At 47.9% G+C, this 17,250-nt stretch overlaps 1 protein-coding gene across 1 annotated transcript in view; it reads left to right on the forward strand.

The window, feature by feature from the left end:
- LOC146857803 (uncharacterized) overlaps positions 1–17,250 on the forward strand; it is a 356,602-nt gene that overhangs the window by 301,569 nt on the left and 37,783 nt on the right. The window lies entirely within an intron of this gene.

Below are 17,250 nucleotides of genomic sequence, written 5' to 3' on the forward strand. Positions count from 1 at the left end.
ATGCAAGTGACATCATGGCCGTGACAACACGGCGCGCTGCATCATGGCGCACGACATCACGGCACACAACATCACGGCGCACGACATCCGGGAGCATAGTACCCCCAGGGGCACCCCTCTATCCCCCCTCCCCCAAATTGCATACCCAAATAACACACATACAGACTGTTGAGTTGGGTAAAATTGCTGCAGGTTTATTACATAATCCAGAATATGTAATGGGTGGGTTATTTTACGGGCGATCCAAGGGCAGGCAACCAACTGGGTCGCCTGCCCGCCTGATGAGCCGGGCAGCGCGGGAGCGATACCCGCCGTTGCTGCCATCCATGTGATTCTTTCTATGATCACATGCCGTTGGTAACTTCTACTCACGCCCCCCCTCTCGGGGCGGAGCGTCGCTTAGCAAACCCCCGGTTGTCGTGGCGTGGTGGGCGACAAAGAGGTCGCCAGGAGGGTGGGGGAAGGCTAAATAGCCACCCCTTCCCCACAGGGGCCAGGAAGTGACGCGCTTGCGCGTCACTTCCGGCCAGCAAGAGGAGGGGGACACCGGTCGTCGTCCCCGTCCCCTCCCCTTGGGAGGGGGCGGGGAGGGGTGACCAGTGCCCCGGTGGCACTAGGGCGCCGACCGCTGTAGTGGCCCCCTGCGGGGGCCGCGGTCAGCGGCATAACATCACACATGGCATCACAGGAATAGACATCATAGAAGGTGGCATCACAAGACACGACTTTACAGGAAGTGGCATCACAAGAAGTGACATCAGATCTAAAGCCCTCACATATACGTTTAGCAGGTCTATCATGTGTACGTTTGAGCGCATTGTGAGGATAATAACACAGTGAACTATGGAAGATGATATGTGACTTCTACACCTTGCAATTCCCCAGTTTTATGTTACACATCCTGTACATTCATTTACAAACGTACATAATTTATTGTACATGTAATATACACGTGTTGATGTAAAGCGCTCTGACACCCTGCATTGGGATGAGCAGGGCTATACAAGAAAAAATAGTGGTACTTAAATGATTTCAACGCCTCCTCAGGGGAAGTAAGCTCTCTATAAATGCAATTTGCTTTGTGTAAATACTGGGAAAGACCAACACATCCGACATTCTTACAGTGCATGTATATCTCCTAAACAGAGACTGAACAAAGTGAAAAGCTGCCTCTCTTAATTATGTCTGAAGTGCTAACAAGGTGTGAGCCTTTGTGTTCCCTCCGCTTCATTTGCCTCAGGTGTGAGGCTCCTGACTGCTTCCAGCCAAGAGACTGGAACAAAAGGAGGCCTGATGGCCCCTCAAATTCGACCTTTGTTATGGACCCAGCAGGAGTCTTAAACAAGAAAGCCCCATCCTCCGCCTGCACATTGTTTCTTGTTGCCGATGGAAAGCAGACATTGTGCAGGCGCTGCTGCAAGTGTCCCAGTGTTTGGAAATTACACCGGGAGGAGTTCAGCACATTATTCAGTGGGGCCCAAACTCTTGGGAGGGTGAACGGCATTCACCCTGTGAAAAAAGTGGGTGGAAGCTGTCCACCCACTTGTACCCGGACTCATGCCCTGATTATTTCACGTCACATGACTGCTATGTAATGGACTTTACACCTACCTCGGCCCCTCATCATGACAAATCATGGCTATACCATTGCCCTCTAACCCTGCCCCGAGCAGTGATATATACCCTCTCAAAGTCCTATAAAAAGAAAGCCATTCCATTCATTAGTCTTTATTATCGATGTATTTCATCATAAAAGACAGTTACAATACAAAGAAAAAATAAAACAGAATACATGATAATAACAAATCCAGGAAAACACACTAAAAAATAATCATATTGGCATATTACGGTAACCTAATGCCTCTTGTTTCTAATGTACCAAACCCAAGCCAAAAATTTAGCAACAGCAATAGCAGCAAATTCACTAGGGTCAAAACGCAAAATTTCAAGTGCTTCTGACCCTTGTCTTGTTCCCAAGGTACGACATATTGGTTTGAGCCATTTAGCTCGGGGTGCAGCATAGGCGGGGCAGACAAAAAAGATATGACCAACAGAATCAACACAGTCAGTACACCTTTTACAAGAATCACAGGAAACACCCTTCAATTTTTTTGTAAAAGAATTAGTCGGAAGAGTGCCTACTCTAAATTGGTGGTAGAGTTTCCTGTCTCAAGGTCTAGTGATGATATCCCAGTAGGCTTCAAGATGAGGGATTTTTTTTGAACTAAGAACCTGCCTGTCAGAGACTCTGCAGAAGCTGAGATTAGATGTTTTTGCTGCACCATTGTCCAATAAAGGCCCTTAAAATCTTTCTTGGAGGGAAAGGGGTTATTGGCCGGGTCGGTCCAGAGAATACCCAACCCCATGGAATCCAGGAGTTGTTTAGTCTGTCTAAACCAAGGGATGTTACCAGCCCCCAAGATGGATCGAACGTCAAGAAATGCCTTGGCATAGAGGCCTAACTCGGGGACTGTCCATAATCGCCTCCAGAAAGCCAATGGCTTGAACCTAGCAATGTCATCAAAAGAGTGACAGCCAAGATCCAACAGGAGCGGTTTTACTGGGGTAGAACAAGGAAGGCCCGTAAGCATTCTGAGAAATTTATGTTGTGCCTTAACCAGGGTAGAGAGATCGGCAAAACCCCAAAGTTCGGCGCCGTAAAGGATCGCCGAGTTTATCCTAACATTAAAGATTTTAATGGGGGGGCCTATCATTCTCGACTGGGATTGCTTTTGTTCTTTAACTAGGCAACCAGAAAGCTGGGCAAATTTAAGAGCTAGAACATCAATTTGCGGCCTCCAATCCAGCTTGTTTTCAAATACTACCCCCAGATAGGTCATGACATTAGTTCGTTCAAGCAGGACGTTGTCCATGGAGACATGGCCCTTTACACCTCTCCCTTTGTTGAAAACCATATATTTGGTTTTGGACACATTAACAGACAGGTCAAAATCAGAGCAAAAGTTGGCAAAAACATTCAGAGCCACCTGTAATCCAGACAAAGTCTGGGAAAGGAGTAGGGTGTCATCGGCAAACATAAGGAGTGGAATTTTAATACCACCCAACGTTGGGGCGTCCGTAGAAGTGGAAGAAAAATACTGGACAACTCTGTTAATAAACAGTAAAAACAGAGTGGGCGCAAGGACGCACCCCTGCCTGACACCCCTATTGACCCTAAATCTATCTGTAACCTGGCCCTGTTTCCCCCAACGAACTTGTGCAAAGTTATTATCATGGAGCCTAATGATGATATTCAGGAGATCAACCGGGATCCCTTGCTCCGCCAATACACTCCAGAGTTTAGTCCTATTGACTAAGTCAAATGCTGACCGAAGATCTACAAATGCAGCATATAGTGTGCCACCACACAGATAAACCGTTTTCCAGACAATCAATTGGAACTTGAAAGCCTGGTCGATGGTGCTGGTACACGGTCTGAAACCGGCTTGCAAAGGAGAGATGATGTCCTCCCGCTCAATCCAGATCTGGATTCTTGCCAGGATCATTCTAGCGATGATTTTCTGGACAGAGTCAATTAGACTAATCGGGCGGTAGTTCCCCGGGCAGGAGCGGTCTCCTTTCTTAAAAATAGGAAGAATCTCAGCCCCCCCCCAAGAATCAGGAATGTCGGCCCCTCTGACTATGGCATTAGCAAAATGTACAATATAAGGCACCCAATTCCCAAGGTCAGATTTAAAAAGGTCCGTGGGAACACAATCCATACCCGGTGCCTTACCACTTGGAACCTTACTTAAGGCCTTTTCTACCTCAACACAGTCGAAGATTAAGGTCGGGGAGGTGGACAGGTCCCTGTATGTTACTAGGGCAGGCCCCTCGACCTGTGAGGGATCCGAGAACTGGGATTCAAAGTGCGTCACCCAGGCATCCGGAGGTACATGGTTGGTGGGGACCTGGCTGTTCTGTGAATTGCCCCACTTAACAATGTGCCAAAACAAGGTTAGGTTCCGGTGTTTACTGGCAGCCAGAAGGTCGTTCCAGTGATCGTTGTACCACTCTTGTTTGGCCTTGACTTTGGCCTTGTTATAATCTTTTCTAGCCAATCTGATATTAACCGGATCTTTGATGGTAATAGCAAGTTTTAATTTGCTATATGAGTCTCGGCATGCTTTATTGTACCAGGTAGATGGTTTTAAGATAATAGATTTCTTTGCCTTACAAGGTTTAGAAAAAAGAGATTTGAGACCAGAGAATAGGTGGTCATGTACAAGTGTGGCTTTACCAACAACATCCTCAGTGCTCTGGAGAGACTGTAAATCGTCCAAAGCACAGGAGACCTTGAAGCCGATCTCTGATAATAGTGCACTATCAATAGCAACCTTGTCCCAGCGTACTCGCCGTTGATCATTAGATAAAACGGCTTCTGCAGTCACTATTTCAGAGGGTTTGATTCTATATGCTGGACAAAGTGAGAGACTCAAAACCAATGGGTTATGGTCACTCTCGGGGCGGTCAAAAACCACCATATCACATAATGTGGACCAAAACTCCACTTTAACAAGGGCATAGTCAATTCTGCTATTACAACGTCGGCCATCAGAAAAAGTCATCTTTCCACCCTTATCAGAGGCGGTCCGCCCATTGGCAGCCCTGAAACCCCGCTCCATACATAAACCCATCCACTGGGTGACAGACTCGGTCCACCTCTTGATAGGTGGAAGATCGAGAGGAGGGATATTTAGGATCGCGTCCACCTCCCATGTAAGTGAATCGGAGGCAAAGAGCAGGGGTTCGAAACAACAATTTAGGTCACCCACAATGAAGACATTAGTGCATGTATTAATAGTGTCCAAAAACCCATCCAGTTGTAGGAAGGTATTAGTACCACGTCAACCTGGGAGGCCTCTATTATAGACATTTATAATCAAAAATTCGGGTTCATCGTGGTGTTGCAAAGAGATGATCAATAAATCGGGGCTGTCAATGACCAATTCTTTAAGGGAGTACCCAAGAGTTTGCTTAACCCATATACAGAGGCCGCCAGACGGACGGCCCCTGGTGCCACGAGTGGCCCCCTTGGAGAAATTTACATACCCGGAAAAATAGATGGGATCCACAGCCCAGGTTTCCTGGAAAACCAGGATATCATGGGTATTTGCCCAGACTGACCAGTCTTCCGAGGTTACCCTACTACTGAGACCCGCAACATTCCACGAGACCAAAGTCAGGGGGAGAGAACTAGATGGAATAATACACGGGGAAACGGGGGGGGGGCCCATAATAGCTGGATGGGTTGCAATGTTATTGGGGCCCTTGCACTCACTCTCGGGGGGACAGGGATCAATAGGGATGAAGGATGGGCTGGTTGGTAGAATGGACGAGGTGCTGGGAAACAAGGTACCCAGACCTACTTGTGCCCCCCTTAAGCCACCTCTCCCTGTTAACCCCGAGATATCTGGACCGGGACAGACCTTACGCACATTGCCCAAATCTAGAGAGTTCAGGGGGGCATAGAAATTTGACAGTGGGAGATAAAAGTCCGGTCTTGTCTGTCGGTGAGAGCTCCTGTTAACCCTTTCCCAAACAATGGACGTATCACATGTTGATGCGAGGGGGTTGTGGGGATAGAAATATGACAAGTCCAAAGTGGATATGCCTGTCGCTCTCGAGATGTTAGGAAAAGAGCGAATATGGCTCACCTCCCTTGGGTCACGAAAATTTATAATCACACAATCACCCTCCACTTGTTTAACTCTAGTGCCCAACCAACAAACCCTGCGAACAGTCAAAATTTCAGCCCGTAGTCTAGCAGGTAAAGGCCTGTTACCATTTAACCAATGTGTGACTTTGTTCTTCAGCTCGCTATGAGACTCGGGCTTTGCCTGTAGGAGCTGAGGAACACCAGCCATTATAACTGTATATGGTTGGGACTCGGGTGGAAGGTTAATACATGGGAGTTTTTGAAAAGGGTCAACATCCTCTAGGTTGGGCTTGCTGGTAGAGATATTATTCATATTGGTAGCAGTGTTAATAGTACAACCTGATTCTGTCGGAACATCAATATTGACATGAGGGCGGGGTACTTCCAAAGCCTGATCGTTAAGAGCAGGGATATTGGGCGGTGCTCTGGCCATAAATACATTAGCAGTGGAACCAGGCCTAATTTTGTCAACTTTATCAAAATTCGAAGGGATCTTGGGACAAATAGGAGACACTGCAATCTTCTCCAACAGAGACGTGTTAGTGAGCACCATACCCTCTATCTTCTCAAGCGAGGTGGAGAGTCGGATAACTCTCTCTAATAAAGGAAGGAGAAGGGATTTAAATAACTTCTCTACAGGCTTGAGAAAATCAGGGGGGGTGGAGTCAGCATTGGGTTGGAGGGTAGGAGGGTGCAGAGACCTCGGACTTCCAGTTTCCAAGAGGGAGCTATCAGACATGGTAGAGTTGGAAGCGTCACAAATGTTTGCGGATTTGAGTAATTTGGACACTTTTGAGGTTTTTGCACGTTTCCCCTTGGGAGGAGCTCCCATACGTTTTCTTTTACTCGGAATAAGCCTAGACTTGTGGGCCTGAGTCAATGCTTCAGTAGGTAGTTGGTCAGATATAGACTGTGGGAGGCTGGTGCTAACAATAGTTGAATCACCACTGGGCTCGGGAGTGCTAATTATCTCGTGCAAGACAACCAACGGACAATGAGCAGGTGTGTCCGACGGTACTTGTGGGGTATTACATGGCATGTTGGAGATTGGTTGGGGCTGGCTGTTTTCGGGCGAGACGGCTGTCATAATGTTACCGAGAGATGATCGTTTAGCGGACAATTCGAGGGACAATCTTTTTTCAGTTAATAAAATCTCATGTTCGAGAACACGAGCAGCTCTTGTAATAAAATTATCGAGAGTCCCTGTTACTTGACCCCCTAAGCTACCCCGCGCCACCTTCCTACCAGACCTTAAAGAGGTCATGTTTAGGGCAGGGCAGACAAGCAATAGGGGGGGTAACCAATAAGAATAAAAGAATGAACCTCTGGGATTAAAAAGAAACAATAAATGTATATATCTAAATCACAATTAATTATTGGTATGCTAAGTATAAGCAACAAATACTGAATAAGGCAGTCCACCAATCAGCAGTGGAACATGTACTCACGATAGCAACAATGTTTATAACTCGTTGGGAGAGACCCTTTTTCAGGGGGGTGGCCCGCCCCGTCCTCAACCGACCACGAACGGCCCGCTCTTTGCCCGGTCTTCGCCCCGGTCAACGGCCCGCGCGCGTACCGCTAGCGCGTTACTAAAATGAGCTGTTAATAACGAGGGCCGTTAACAAGGAGGCGGCAACGGGAAGAGCAACCAGGTGAGGCGGATCTGATTGGCGCAGGGCCCCTTGGTCCTCGCAGTCCCAGAGCTGAGCAAGGCAGCAGCCTTCCCCCTAGAGCAGCGTAGCGTCCGTGAATGTCTGTACGCTCCGAGGCACACAACAAGAATGAAGACCCAACCAGGATTTTATGCTGACAGGGCCGGCGAGCGGCTCCCGCGAAGCGGGGGCCGCGAGGAGTTGATTGATGCTAGGAGGCGGCAACGGGAAGAGCAACCAGGTGAGGCGGATCTGATTGGCGCAGGGCCCCTTGGTCCTCGCAGTCCCAGAGCTGAGCAAGGCAGCAGCCTTCCCCCTAGAGCAGCGTAGCGTCCGTGAATGTGTGTACGCTCCGAGGCACACAACAAGAATGAAGACCCAACCAGGATTTTATGCTGACAGGGCCGGTGAGCGGCCCCCGCGAAGCGGGGGCCGCGAGGAGTTGATTGATGCTAGGAGGCGGCAACGGGAAGAGCAACCAGGTGAGGCGGATCTGATTGGCGCAGGGCCCCTTGGTCCTCGCAGTCCCGGAGCTGAGCAAGGCAGCAGCCTTCCCCCTAGAGCAGCGTAGCGTCCGTGAATGTCTGTACGCTCCGAGGCACACAACAAGAATGAAGACCCAACCAGGATTTTATGCTGACAGGGCCGGCGAGCGGCTCCCGCGAAGCGGGGGCCGCGAGGAGTTGATTGATGCTAGGAGGCGGCAACGGGAAGAGCAACCAGGTGAGGCGGATCTGATTGGCGCAGGGCCCCTTGGTCCTCGCAGTCCCAGAGCTGAGCAAGGCAGCAGCCTTCCCCCTAGAGCAGCGTAGCGTCCGTGAATGTCTGTACGCTCCGAGGCACACAACAAGAATGAATACCCAACCAGGATTTTATGCTGACAGGGCCGGCGAGCGGCTCCCGCGAAGCGGGGGCCGCGAGGAGTTGATTGATGCTAGGAGGCGGCAACGGGAAGAGCAACCAGGTGAGGCGGATCTGATTGGCGCAGGGCCCCTTGGTCCTCGCAGTCCCAGAGCTGAGCAAGGCAGCAGCCTTCCCCCTAGAGCAGCGTAGCGTCCGTGAATGTCTGTACGCTCCGAGGCACACATTTTTAAGGTAATGCACCAAGAATCTAGAATGCCCTACCCCCCTGAAATCACAATGAACCCCCTCAACCATTTGATTCAAGAAAGAAATTAAAGTGATACTGATAAACATATTTCTGTCGTAGAATCCACGAGCTCCACTCATAAACACTTTGGGGCTGATTTACAAGCCCCTTGCACCGCCGGTACCTCGTTTTTTCCCATACTAAAAGTGACGCACCGGTGTTGCAAGGGGCTTGTAAATAAGCCCCTATGCATCCACTTATTCTCGCATGCATACATATCCCTTGCATTTTTTTGAGGAGGGATTCTGGGTTTTTTCCTGCCTTGGATCCTGTGGTCTTTGGAGGCTCCCGTCATATCTTGTTACCCTCTTGATAATAATGTTGTTATTTATATTCCACATCTCATTAAACTCTAACACACGCAAGGGTCATTTTCACTCTATATAAAATGTTAGAAATACAAATAAATAAAAGGATCAAACTCAGGTCTCCTCTTCAGCCCCCGACTTTCTCTTGTTATTCCTTGCAGTGATCGAACATAGGCCTTGGTATTCAGCCTTATGAGGTATTTACATCAGCTTTGTTTAGGGTCAGACCTAGCACTCTTCGTCCAGCCATATACGGGAACTTGTGTCAGTCTTGTGGAAGCTCACCAGCAGTCTTTTTCTGGCCCTTTGAAATATATACCATCAGCCGTGTTTACGATCGGACCCAGGAACCATAATTCAGCCCTATATCGCGACTCACTATCAGTCACATACAGACCTGGACTCAAAACGCCTGATACATCCGATTCAAGAGGGCTCATACAGGCCTATATTGGCTGCATGAGCTCAAGCTTGCATGGCTCAAACCTAGTCCTCTTCATCTGGCCCTATGTCGTGTGCCACGGTATTATAGTTATGATTTCAGCTCTTATGGAGCACACCTTCACTCATGAACAGAGTCTCTTGGTGCTAATACTGTTGTGTGTGGTAGGGCTTTTATGCGTTGCATCTGTTGCATGCAATGTAGTCCTGGTTGCATGGAATGTGTGCTGACTGAACATTGCCTTTTGCATTTAAATGCTGTGCATGCGAGGTGCCAGTGAAAGGCTTAGGAGCAAAGACCAGGCCGACTCCTTTTTAGGTCTCTGCTAGCGAAGGCTGCGCTTGCGTAGTCTCGCTCGCGAGATTTAATGACTTGGAGAAGAGGGGCTTGAACCCGCCCCTCTTCTCTCCTCTTCTCCATTGGCTGGCCTCTTAAATGCTGGCCAGCCATTGGAGAAGAGGTTCGTCTCGCAAAACAGGCCCCGTCCTTTTCGGATGCGGGGGCGTTTTTTTCCGCTACTTTTCGCTGGGCGTGGTTTTCTCTCCTCCAGCCAATGGCATGAGGAGAGAAAAAGAAAAACACGCACCAGAGTCCGAAACCGCCGCTGCCTTTCTCCGAGGCATTTCTGCTTCACCTCGGAGAAAGGCGGTGGTGTGCTTGTCTCCTTTAGCCTTCAATTTCTCTCCTGTAAGACTCTTGCCCGTTCCTCTCCCTCTCATCTCCAGCCCTTCCCCTCAGGCTCTTCTTGCCCGTCCCTCCTTCTCGTCTACTATAATTCCCTGCCTGTCAGACTCAAGACCTGCAATCTCTCACCCCACGCTCCCTCCCCTGGTTGCCGGTCCTCCCAGCACTCATCCCCTCCCACTCCCTCCTTTGGTAGCCTATCCTTCGCTTTATCTCTCACCACTCTCCCTCCCTTTGGTAGCCTGCCCTGCCCTCCTTCGCCCCCTCCCTCTCTCAGGTGCGCGTGCGAGCGCTGGGCTCGGTATTCCAGGCTGCTGCCTGTCGCCCACGCCCAGCCTCCCTCCCACGCAGGATCGGCGTCACAGGCCTATGTGTGGGAGGGTGGGAGGGAGACAGCTGAGCTCGGAGCGGAAGATCCCAATCCGAGAGGCAGAGGGAGGAGGGGGGAGGGGGGAGGGTGGGTGCGGAGGAGGAGGGAGCAAGAGAAGCTACCGTCCGCGCCCAGCATTACCACGCTCCCACCCACAGCTGCGAAGGCTGCCCAGCTCCAGCACAGGCGGGTCCTGGGCAGAAGGGGACAGGAGACCCCTGGCCACCCCTGTGGGCACCAGATGGGTAGAGTGACTGTCCTACTGTCAGGGGGTGCTGTTGGCACTGAGTGAACGAATAAGGCTGCCACCGCCGCTTGGGGTAAGTTGCACTTACTCAGTGTTTGCCTCTTTACAGCTCGGGTAAGTGGCACTTACTCATGCTTAGTACTTTAGGGGGCTTCTAAACTTTTATTTTTATATTTGCATCATTCAGGCGTACAAGGCACCTTGTACACCATCATATTCATAACGCAACCAAATCACAGGGCATCCGACTGTTCACAGGGCTGCAGAACAGTGCACTCTACAGTTCACGCGCGACTGCATTGCCCTTCTGTGCACGTATATGCTGTCCTACGCTATAACCTTCACCTCACACTCAGGCAACTTTGCACTGAACAACTTGCACCGCACACTTAAGTTCTCGTAACGCGCAACTGCACTGCTCTGCAGTGTACCCTTGACAACTGCATGTGTTTGAAATATACTTTTCAGAACCCTGTGTACCCTCACGTGCAATGCATGATATAATAATTAACTGTTCTGTATGCACATCGGAGTGCACTGCACACTTCATTTTAGGACACTTGGTTTGATGTACTTCACTAGTTTATGCATCCGCTTGTGCTTTGCTCTACACTCCACATCTCGACATACCTGTATTTTACTTTTCGACTACGCAGTTGCATACCGTTTACACTATGCTCTTAACACCGCTACATGACTGCACTCGCAGCCCTAGCTCACTTAACATAACTATTAGTTACACTACACAACAGCAGACGACAGCATCTGATCAGCCCTTGTAGACTTCGGAATATTACTTAAACACGTGTGTGATCCGCTTGATGAAACTCGCCACATTAGACCTGTACACTTTATTGCACTAGCGTCATGCGTTCCGCAGAAATGAAGCGTTTCCTCAGCTTTACCCTTTGCTTGTACGCTGCGCTTCACTGAACTATATAGATTTCTATCCTGCGCTGTATGGACACTTCCCATCCGTTTTCGCCTGAGCACTCTTTGCTTCACATTACCAACACCCTGCCTGTACTCTGCTGTGCACACTGCAAAGTACTACTACTAAATACTCCTATACTTACTTTATGGTGTTGTATGCTATGCACTGTACAGTTTCTCCTTATCATACAGTATGTGTATTTGGATTGTGTACTTGACTACACCGTATGCCAGTTTTTTAAAGTTCTGTTACCTTACTTACAAGCAAAAAGTACTTTAAAGTTAACCAGCATTCGCATTGCTTGACATTGCGTACGGCCTTCCGGGCAAATAGTAATGTGCGAAGCGTGCTGTACTCTTGATGTGCTGTCACGTGTCATTTGGGGGTACCACGTGACTTCTTGTCATGATGAAGCTATGATATTTCGGGTCTCGTACCCACCTTGCTATTCATGGTTTTCAAATAAGGCAGGGCAGCGGGTTCATTTGACTACAAGTCCCAGAGTGCGCTGTTGCGTGAAAAAGACTAGTTATATACACGCACATTGTGCGCGATAAGTGACGGGACACGGGTGCTATAAAATGGCACAACCTTCACTAAGGCATAGCAGGGCATGGCTCGGTTCCACTCAGTGCTGCTGCCTCCAAGCCACGGGAGGCCTCGCCAGGGCAGTGCCAAGGCCTACACGGTGACTTAACATTACAACAAGTGCTGTGCCCGCGGGGTGCAGGGGACAGTGTCCACCGTTATTATGGTGCTCCCTGCACGGTTCCTCAGCGCGACAAGGGCACCGCGGCCTTAGAACAACCAAAGTCCAAATCTTGCGAGGTATGTCGATCTCACACAAATCCCTCGAGCGGCGGCCCGGGCTGTGCACACCCCGCTCTGCTATCCCGCCCTGCACTGTGCAGGACTAGCAGCAACGGGCGAGTGATGGGAGAGCCCAGTGCCAGTTAGTCCTGTGCACTGCCACAGTCACTGATGCTGACACCGTGCACTCTCAGGCCTGGTCGCTCCTCTGTCATTTATGCAGTGTCCCATAGAGTGAAAGCTGAGATCTGACCCCATACATCATAGTCTGGGGCGCACTCAACTCAGCAGCAGACACCGTGCCAAGACAGGCACTTTCAGCGATGTTCACCACTCTGTCACCCCGGAGACACTCACTTTAAACCAAAGCCAGTGAGAAAGCTCAGTGAGCTGAACGGTCGCCGCTGTCACAGTGCAGTTTACCTCCGGTCGTGAGTTCGAACCCCACCTAAAACAGAAACAGTCTTACCGTACATCGTTACACTGAGTCACCTAACTTAGGAAACCATAACTTCTGTGGTTACAGTGCATAGAAATGGTATATGTTCGGTATTTAGCACTACATTCAAAAGAAGGTGCTATTAACATGCTTTATGGAGCTTGCAGGGCACTGAGTAGAGTGGCATTGGACATCCACATTTAAATAAAAATTGTACTGCAAAAATTATATTTGATTCCTGAGTGAAAACCTTATATGGCCCATTTTGTCAACTGATGCAGCTAGTTTGGGACCAATTGCTCAGAGGGCACCAAAGACAGGTTGAAAACAGGGCTCTGTAATTGCCAATATAACAAGCATTGAAAATGCAATAGGTCTCGCCTTTTATTAAGTAAAGCCATTTGCTTTGCTGTACAATACCATTAGCAAAGCCAATGGCTTCAACTTGATCAAAGGCGAGACCTTGTTGGCTCTATGCCTTGGTGGCTCTGTCTGTGGGTAACTGTGCGTGTGTGTAGGTGGCTCTGTGTGGGTGGCTCTATTTGTGTGTGGGTTGCTCTATGTGAATAGCTCTGTGTAGGTGGCTCTGTGTGGGTGGCTCTGTGTGTGTGGGTGGCTTTGTGTGTGTGGCTCTGTGTGTGGGTGCAAATGCAATAGGTCTCACATTTGAGAGAGATTAAGCTATTGACATTGTAAATAACAATGCAGTTTCTTTAAATGTTTTAAAAACAAAAACAAAAATAATGTCTTGAGCAATGCCAATAGCTCTAACTTTAACAATGCCGAGACCATTGCATTGTAAATGCTTGTTATTTTTTGAATTAATAGACGGATGCTAGGAATGGCACGTTTTTTCTAATTCATGCTATGGAGATAAGAATTACAATTTCCTTTTTCTGATGCATGCATTGTTTGAGAACGTGGAAGCTGAAGAGATAGCCATAGGGGAGATGACCTTGTATGTTCTGTTGTGTAGCAAGAAGGAGGAAAAGTAGCAGTAAGCTTCTGCAGACACCTTGGCACAAAATAGATCATTCGAATATCCCACATAATGATACAGGAGTCGGACGTTGGCTGATGCAGGAGCCGAGCATTAGCCGGTACCCTTTGCTACATTGAATACCATGCTGACTAAACATATAGTAGAGGTGTACGAAATTTGCGTAGTTTCCTTTTGAGTTATTAATGTAAAATTTCTGACATATTATGCAAAGTTATGTAAATGCAAATTAAACATTTAGCTCTACATTTTAGCATGAAATGCCTCCTTGTGTCCATCTTGAATGTGCAGAAGCAAGAACGCCTTTCACGCTAAAAATAGCGCAAAAACATAAGTGCCACAAATAAGCCACTCGCGTTATGTTAGCTCGAGTTGTACCCGTGCTCCTGTAATAGGATTTTTACCCATATGGACATGAAATTACATGACGTAGTATAATTTTGTGAATTTCAGATGACAAGTGTAACGCTAGAGAATGGGCAAGATTATCCCATCCTAATGATAATTAACCCCAGACCTATACATAAGGTGCTGGTATGGAGATGCGTATAGATACGTGGACTCGTTGCTGCACCACGGAGTTTCAACTTTGGGTTGAAGACGCCATCAGGTATGTGGGGAGTCATTGCATGAATTGGAATATTAGCACATAAGAAAAGAACTAAAATGTATTCAACTATGCTATTAGAAAACTGGTTCAACCAATTTAGCTAATACTAGTAGGGAAGGGATGTGTGATGAAATGTGATTGGGTCATATATGACCTTTGTCCTAATATGCTTGATTCCTGCTGAGCTCTTTGTAACATTTGCATTTATACGAATGCCGTGATTTATAGACAGATAGTGCATATTAAATAATCATATAGTTACATATCAACTGTTTGGTCTGTGCATTGATTTCAGAAGTATGGGGTGGTGCTCTGCGCATACCAGCTGTGAATGAGAGATTCTCTGACAGGTTTGTCTGCCTCTAAACACTCCTTTCCACTCAAGTTTAACTCAGTGCCGGCAGAGAGAGCCTGCTTGTTCTCCTTTTCTCTGAGAAGGCTGTAATTAGGTTCTGGGGCTCAGGGCATCTACGTGTGCTCAGTGTTGGATTGGCCTGTCGGGCACTCTGTTACTGCCAAATAAGCTTGCTTAAGAGGGCCAGTGTGTCGGCCATTTTTTAAGCCTGGCATGGCCCGCAGGACCAAACAAAAAACCTACACACTGATCTTTATAAGCTGGCCTCTCTGGCAGTGCCAGGGTGCCAGAGTGCCTGAGAGGCCAATCAAACAATGCAGGTGTAGCCCCAATAAATCGAGGCTAACAAGGCAACAGGATCATCATACTAGATCCAATATAGTCCTTTAATGCACTCCTATACAATGCATTACAGGGCTGTCATGTAGGATTCGAGCTAGACCTCTTGTGTCTACCATGGCTTCCAGCAGCTTCATGCAGGAAGAGCCAGTCTCTGTGTAGTCTTTATGTTCATCATTTAAGAGCTGGCCCAAGTCTGTTCATCTAGCCCTGTAGGGTGCCTTAGGCAGCCTTGTGCAGGATCAGCCTCAGGTCTCTTCATCGGGTCCTATTTAGTGCCTTACCGTCGCCCGAAGCAGGAGCGGATCCAGGTATTTCCACCCTAACCTTTACAGTACCGTAATCTAATATTGTCTAGTCTCTAAATAAAAATCCCACAAATATTGTTTGGCCAAAGGTCCTTAATTAACTTTCCAACTAGATTCCTATGACATCTGCTTGTTTAGTTGATTTGTTATGCACACGTGTTTTGATGTTGCCAAGTCCATTGAGCAGCGCATGAAGGAATCATCAGGCAGATTTCCTTCAAAGTATATGAATACAGAACTCATCACTTTGAATTAAATACTTTGTTCTAGTGGTAGCCAGTGCAGTAGTTCTATTTCCTTAAGTTTTCGAAAAAAAAAATTGTTTGTATCTTTATTCACTGGAATTTCCAAATCTCCTTCACTGGAGTGTTAACGTAGACTATATTATGGTATAGGAACACAAAACGTTGATGGGCCGAATGCTGAACATTGTCAAGCATTCACCCCCAGTCACAAATCGGGTTAAATCCATTGTTCTTCTGCTCACTTTGCCATCCCAGATTGGACCCATTCATATGCAAATCAGTCGTGAACCTGTTTCCCGTGAGACCAGTCCAGCCCAAGTTGCCAGGCCAGGTCCTCTCTGGACTGGAAACAAGCTTCCTAAGACCAGTATCGGGGCATCACCCCTCATTAGCCAGGTTAGCTTGAATTCAGTGGCACAGCGAGCCCAGGACCCACGTCTGGGCATACCCTGCCCACTAAGGGAGACTTATACCGACACAGGAAGTTCATGGACGGAATGCTGAATATTGTTACGCATTCACCCCTAGTTCCAGATCTGGGTTAAATCCTATATGACTGTATTACGGTAGTCTAGCCAGGACAATATTAGGGCTCTTGTGAGTTCGCACTTGTGATTCAGTTGAAGCAAAAGGAGTGCTTCTTTATGCCTCATAAATGTAAATGTAATACTTGTATAGCGCAGTACTCACCCGCAAGGGTCTCAAGGCGCTTGTACAAATACCACTGTGGAACCCATCCTGGCTTTCCCTATGAGGCATCCACTCCTGGGCACCCCAAGGTGGAGGCCAGGCATCCTTAGCGTTGTGGGGGCCGTTGTGGAGATTAAGCAAACTATTGCCCAGAGTTGCACTCCATGATTGGAATAGGCACCGAGGCGAGAATTATCAGGTCCATGGAATTTTTGAGCCCAAGACCCACCAAGGTAGGGAATTGAACCCTGGTCCTGGGCTAGACCTCTGCATCAGGGTCTGCCGCTCTAATCATTGAGCCACACTTCTCCACCTCAAAAGTTAGACGTTGGTGTTCTTGACAACCAAAGTAATATTTATTTATCTTTTATTTTGTTCTGAATTAGCACTGAACGGCAATAGAGAACATAGGGAAGGGATATCCACAACCAACTCCCAGAGAAGCAAGAGAATAGCTCAAAATAATCAATGTAAGGTACTTTACACAGCTAAAATCTACTGCAGACCAGATATTTCAGATAATGTAGAGATAATGTCAGTGTGATTGCTCAAACATGTACTCTTCTTGGGAAGAACCAGAAGGTGTAGATTTCATCATTCAATGCCTTGATTATTAGTGGAGAGGAAATTTCCAACACCTGCTCAATCCTGGTTTGCCCAGGGGTAGGAATTCCGATTTGTGCAGAGTTTACTGCACCCGGTAATTACTGGGTACAGTAAAGTTACATTTTGGCAATTCACACCTGCTGCAATTTAAAAGGAGAAAAATTTAGGTTGGTATTTACTGTGACATTTGGATTTTGGAGCAATAAACACCACAATTCACGTTATTCCCCAAAACTCAGAAAAGGTGCAATTGATTGCACCTGTTAAATTTCGATCTCGGAGAGCCAGCTTTTTTCAGGTGCCAGGATTCGCCCCTTCCCTCTGATGCACCTATAAACAGGACTATGGTGTGGTGGGGGTGCAAGTGGGGCTTAAGCGATGGTGTGCAGACATTCGGTG

The sequence above is a fragment of the Triturus cristatus genome, chromosome 3_2 (assembly GCF_964204655.1).
Source record: "Triturus cristatus chromosome 3_2, aTriCri1.1, whole genome shotgun sequence".
NCBI lineage: Eukaryota > Metazoa > Chordata > Amphibia > Caudata > Salamandridae > Triturus > Triturus cristatus.